The sequence below is a fragment of the Suricata suricatta genome, chromosome 3 (assembly GCF_006229205.1).
Source record: "Suricata suricatta isolate VVHF042 chromosome 3, meerkat_22Aug2017_6uvM2_HiC, whole genome shotgun sequence".
Lineage (NCBI taxonomy): Eukaryota > Metazoa > Chordata > Mammalia > Carnivora > Herpestidae > Suricata > Suricata suricatta.
This window is the reverse complement of record NC_043702.1, coordinates 123,985,482-123,991,732: the sequence shown is the minus strand read 5'-3', so window position 1 is coordinate 123,991,732 and position 6,251 is coordinate 123,985,482.

Here is a 6,251-nt window from a genome sequence, read left to right as displayed (position 1 = left end):
GCTATGTACATGATACTGAATCTGGTGCTCAGGGAAGACAAAGCTGTCCTCTTAGTTTTGTCCTCAAGAACTCTGCTTCTTAATGTAGTGAGAAGATGTGCACATTTTACACATCCACGCATGCACACGCACACACCCGCATACATACACTAGAGTCAAATACACCTACCAGAGCTGTAACTAGGCAGAGTAAACAGTATGTCAGGTGAATGGTCTGTGGTAGCGTGGGGGAGAGATGATCATGACTGTCAGCCAAAGACAGGAGACCCTTTGTGGTCTTCATCTTCTTTGGTGAGGTCTGGGGCCTCTGTAGCCTACTTGGGGAAGGCCTAGATGGGAGTTAATCCTGGTTGCCTTCAGGCTAGCGGAGACTTCTCACTGTGAAGTCTAGCCAGGTGTAATACGGGATACCTGGCAGCCTGAAGGGCGGGAGGCAAAAGCTTTGCCGCAGGCTGATTTAGAGGCAGTCATGACATAGAGGAAACGTATTTTTCAGCTTCAATTATTCCCCATAGGCCAGAATGCCAGCAGTGTTTTAGGCTATTTCATTACCAGCTAGACCTCTGAACAAGAAGTATTGCCTTTGTTTACCAAGATGAAATCCTCAGAAAAGTGATTATTTTGGTGTGAACTGGGGTTTTTTTTGTTTAAATGAAATAACTCCTAGAAATGTTACCAGTAGTTACTAATACTGAGATCATCGCTAATATTGAGGTCACCCAGGGTTAAGTCAAAGGGTGAAGGAGTGTGAGGAGGTTGTAACTAAATGTATACTGCTTTTTCATTTATTTTATTGTGATAAAGTGAACATAACATTAATTTACCATTTTACCAATTTATTTTCTTTAAAAATTTAATTGTGGTAAAAAAAAACCCCATGTAATATGAACTTTACCCTTTTAAATACTTTTAAGTGTACAGTTCAAGGCATTCACTGAAACTCTGTATCTATTAAATACCAAGTCTCCTTCCCTCTTCTCCAGCCCCTGGTAACCACATTCTCCTTTCTGTTCTTGTGAATTTGATTACTCTAGGAATCTCCTAGAACAGAATCATCCCATACTGTCCTTTTGTGTCTAAGGTATTTCACTTAGTATAAGGTCCTCAGGGTTCATTCGCATTGCAGCCTATGTCGTAATTTCCTTCCTTTTTAGGACTCATGATATTCCCTGGCATGTATATGTCACACTTTATTTATCCATTCATCAGTCGGTGGACATGTGGGTTGCTTCTACATTTTGGCTATTGTGAATTATATTGCTGTTTGAGTCCCTGTTTCGCTTCTTTAGAGTATATAGCCAGAAATAGAATTTCTGGATTATGTGGTAATTCTATATTTAATTTTTTGAGGAAACACAATACCGTTTTCCATAGTGGCTGTACCATTTTACATTCGCCTCAGCAGCGCACAAGCATTTGTTCAGTTTCTCCACATCCTTGCCAACATTTGCTATTTTCTGTTTTTTTGTTTGTTTGTTTAGTAAGAGTCATCCTAATGGGTACAAGGTAATACTTCATTATAGTTTTGATTTTCCTGACAAGCAGTGATGTTGAGCATCTTTTCATGTGCTTTTTGGCCACTTGAATATCTTTTTTGGATATCTTCAGTTCTTCACCCATTTTATTTTAGTCGCCATTTGTTTTTTTATTTGTTGACTTGTAAGAGTTCTTTATATCTTCTGGATATCAATCTCCTGTTAGATACATGACTTGCAAATATTTTTTCCTCATTCTGTGGGTTGCCTTTTTACTTTGTTGCTACCTCTTGATGCATAGAAGTCCAGTTTTTATACTTTTTCTTTTTGTTGTCTGTGCCTTTGGTGTCATGTCCAAGAAATCTAATGTCATGAAGCTTTTGCCCTGTCTTTCCATAGGAGTTTTATAGTGTTAGGTCCTAAGTTGAGGTCTTTGATCCATTTCGAGTTAAGTTTTGTATATGGTGTAAGGTAAGGGTCCAACATCATTCTTTTCCATGTGGACGTCTGGTTTTCCCAGCACCCTGTTGACAAGACTGTCCTTTCCTCAGTGAATGGCATTGTCGCTCTTGCTGGAAATCGTTGGACCATGTGAGTGAGGGTTTATTTCTGGGTTCTTTATTCCACTGGTCTATGTGTCTTTTTTGTTTTAACCACTTGATTGATGTATGATTGACATATAAAAAGCTGTACATATTGAATATATTTAACTTGATGAATCTGGTAATAAGTATCCTTCTGTCTTTAGCCAGTACCACATCGCTTTTAGTGCTGTAGCTTTATAGTAGGTTTTCAAGTCAGCAAGCGTGTGAGACGCCCACCTTTGTTCTTTCTCAAGGCTGTAAAAGACTTCTTTGGTTATTTGAGCGTGTTGTTTGCCTTAATGTGCTTGTAGTAACTGTAGCTATTTACTGATTTTTTTAAACTATTGATCAGAAGTTGAATTATACTGACACAGATTGGAATTAAAATAAGCCTTCCTTTGGTACCAAGGTAGTCTATTTGAAGATTTGTTGTTTTTATTTAATTGACTTTCTACCTATTGAGAGGACCCCAGCTTTGTTTTCTAAGTTGAAGATTTTGTATGTCAGAACAAAATCTAGCTCCGAGAAAGTGTTAGAAATAACACCCAAATCAGTAAGTTAGCTAGTTTTATTCTAGTGTTGCTGAGACCTGAGCTGAATGCCATCTAGTCTTGTAATGAATCTAAAAAGTAGAAAGTTTAATATAAATTAGGAAGTTTTTGGTTTATCACCATATAACTTTGCAAAGTCCTACGGCAATTCTAATTCAGAATGTTACAGGAAGTTCATTAAAACTATTTATGGATCAGATCAACAATGTCTCTGTTTGTAAGCTATTTCCTTTTATCTGTAGATAGGTGTTCAAATAAGGAAGTAAAATCTTAATATTATATTTACTTTCTGGTTTTTCCTGAAATCTAGTATCAGTATTAATTATTGAATTTAAAACAATGTTTTACTAGTAGCACATAAAATTAATAGCATACTGTACTTAACATGTATTTACTCATGACCCCTAAAAGAGTAGAAATTTCACTAATTCAAAACCTAGTAAATAAGCCATAAGTATATTTAAATTTTTGTGTAAATTTTAACATCTTGATGGAAATAGCCATGTTAGGTATTTTAATGTTATTTTCTCCAAATTAAGGGGGCACCTGGGTGGCTCAGTGGATTAAGTGTCTGACTTCTGCTCAGGTCATGATCTCATGGTATATGGGTTCAGGCCCTGAGTTAGGCTCTGTGCTGACAACTCAGAGCCTGGAGCCTGCTTCAGATTCTGTGTCTCCCTCTCTCTCTGCTTCTCCCCAGCTTGTGCTCTCTCTCTCTCTCAATTATAAATAAATAAACTTAAAAAATTATATATTTATGTAAAAAGAAGAAAAAGAATTTGTTAATGAAACAAAGGAACCTTACAAAATTTAACAGTTTTATCAAGTTGGGGTTGAGAGTGTTGTCAGAGTTTAAACTGTGGATGAATTTGACTGTTTCAGTAGTAAAGTAAGAAAAATAATTTTTGTTTAGATTTTTGATTCTTCAGATTTTTTTTAAGTTTGATATAGTACAGCATAAAATTCAGTAAAAGGCAAAAATGATCAATACTCGATGATGGGTAACTGTGTCAAATGTCATAACTTTTGTGTATTTACTGCCATCTAGTGTTTCCTTTAAAAACTAAGGACAATTGAACGCTATTTTATTTGTAGAATGTTACAGAAATTTGTTACAGACTGATCAAGAGCATAGCCTACCAATGTATGACACCATGTGAAAGTTCCATTTTTTAGGTTAAAAATACCCAAAGAATGGTGGTGTTATATAGCCCAGCCCATAGGATTAAATCAATACCCAAATAATGTATTTTATAATAAGCACTATCCTCACTTGTGAGGCAAATTCACTGTCTTTATTACATCAAATACATCATACAGACATGATGTTTGAAATACATCAAATTTGATGTCGCTTCCAGTAGAGGATCGCTGCTGTCAGTGAGGACTGACACTTGGGCGCTGGCTCCTCTGTTGGGAGAGCACGGGGTTCTGAGTCTCATCGTCCTGAGACCGAGCCCCATGCTGGGCATGGAACCCACTGAACAGAGCTCAGGAGGAAAATGAGGAAGTACACAAAGGTTTCTGATTCCTAAGAAAATAGAAATGACTGAAGTTCTCTAAATAGCCTATGTTCGATAATCTCTTATTTTAGTATTAAATGCATTTACAGTCCTCTTTTAATTGTAAACTTGGCAAGATGCACCGGTTATCCATTCTGAATGCTACCAGTTCACCTACTAAATGCTATTTCTTTCCTAAGGTGAAAGCAAATTCACTCTTCACCCCAGAAGTTACCCTGCATTTCTCATGTTTAGGTCCTCATGTCCGGCATGTTTAATTGGTAGTTTAAAAAACATCGCTTAATTACAGTTTCTTAAATCATAATAAAAAAAGAGGTTAGGTGATTTTTTTTTCCTTCTAGCCCTGCTTAGAAACAGAACTGATTCTCATCAGCTTGTAATGACTAAGGGTGTCTTTTGAGAATGGACAGAGGCCTTTGGGTTCTTTTATGCCCTAACTCAGAGTTTATTTTTCTGTTTTAAAAAATGGTTTCAGACTTACAGAAAAGCTGCAAGCATAATATAGATAATCCTTATATTTGTTTTTTATTTGCTAGGATTCCCTCATTTGGAACTTTTTTCTGCATGAGTGCTCGCTGCCTCTCGCTTGATTTATATGTACATCTCTGTATGAATACATGTGGGTACTTGGAAGATTCTGTCCTCTCCTGCCCCTTAGTGCATCAGGGCCCTGGGCTGGTCACCGCATCTTGTGCGGCTGTTTCCTTGACCACAGACTGAAACCAGTACGTTTCCTCTACAGGGACACTTTGAGGAGTAGACATAACACCTCCTCGCTGTATGCTTTCTCTCATCTGCCCCATGTTCTCTGCTTCTGCAGTGGTTGTTCCAAAATGCAGTTCTGATCACATTTCTCCTCTACAGCGGCCCTTAACGCAAACCTCCGTGGCTTGCAGGAAAAGCCTCCGTGCCTTGGTTGAAGGTCAGAGTCTTTCTGGTGTCCTTTCCCCTTCACCTCCCCTGCTATCCCATTTCACCCTTGGACATCCCAGAGCCCTTCCTGTGAATTAGTAAATGCCCTTAGCATTTCCTAACACCAGAGGACAGTGATGTGTCTCTTCCACCAGCCCGAGCTTCCTGAGAGCATTGGCAAGAATCGGCATGCAGTCAATAAATAGTCAATAACTGACAGTGTCCTCTGAATTGTTCTTAGTCTTTGTTTGCAGATGATTAAGCAGTTGCTCATTAAATGTTTGATAGTGAATGAATAAAGTCCTGTATCGGTGTTTTTTCAATGAGTATATAGTTAGTGGGAACTATTTAAGAATTAATTTCAACTTTGGGGCACCTGGGTGCCTCAGTCGGTTGAGCACCTGATTCTTGACTATGGCTCAGGTCATGATCTTAATGCTACGTGGGTTTGAGCCTTGCATCCGGCTCTGCGCTGACAGCATGGAGCCCACTTGGGATTCTCTGTCTCTGCCTCTCTCTGCCCCCACCCGTGCTTTCTCTCTCGCTCAAAATAAATAATTAATTAAATAAATAAAAGCTTAAAGAAAAGAATTAATTTCAACTTTATAATTAAAGACTTTGATGTATTTGGGGAGGTATACTAACAAAACCCTTAGGTAAGTGTTAAAACTATTTAGGAGAAAGTGAGCTGAATTAGGTAGTATGACACAGGGGTTCAGCACATGACCTCTGGGTTCAAATCCTGGCTTCACCACTGATAAGCTATCTATCTCTGAGTGAGTTTAGATTGTACAGTTATCATGAGGATTCAATGAATAAATACACATGGCATGCTTACTTTCATACCTGGCAAGATAAAGTATTCAGTATTTGTTAGCTATTGTTTCAGAAAAAAAAAAATCTGTTCTTGTAAAGTTTTTTTTACCTAATTGAAAGGGCTGTTCAAACTCTGAGAATTCCATTAAAAAAAACTTGATTATGAAGAAACCCACAACCACCTACGCATTGGGTACCACTTCCCAGCATTGGGGCGTGTACGGGGCTCCTAGGAGGGTAAAGAAGCTAACGAGGGCTCGCCGCAGCCCTTTGTACCGCCACCGACACTACCTGTTGACCTCCTAGACTTGGGTAGGACTGAGGCTCTTGGGGTCAGCGGAAAGGAAGGGCCTCACCCCGACAGTGTGGCCTCCACCCTGTGTTTCTACA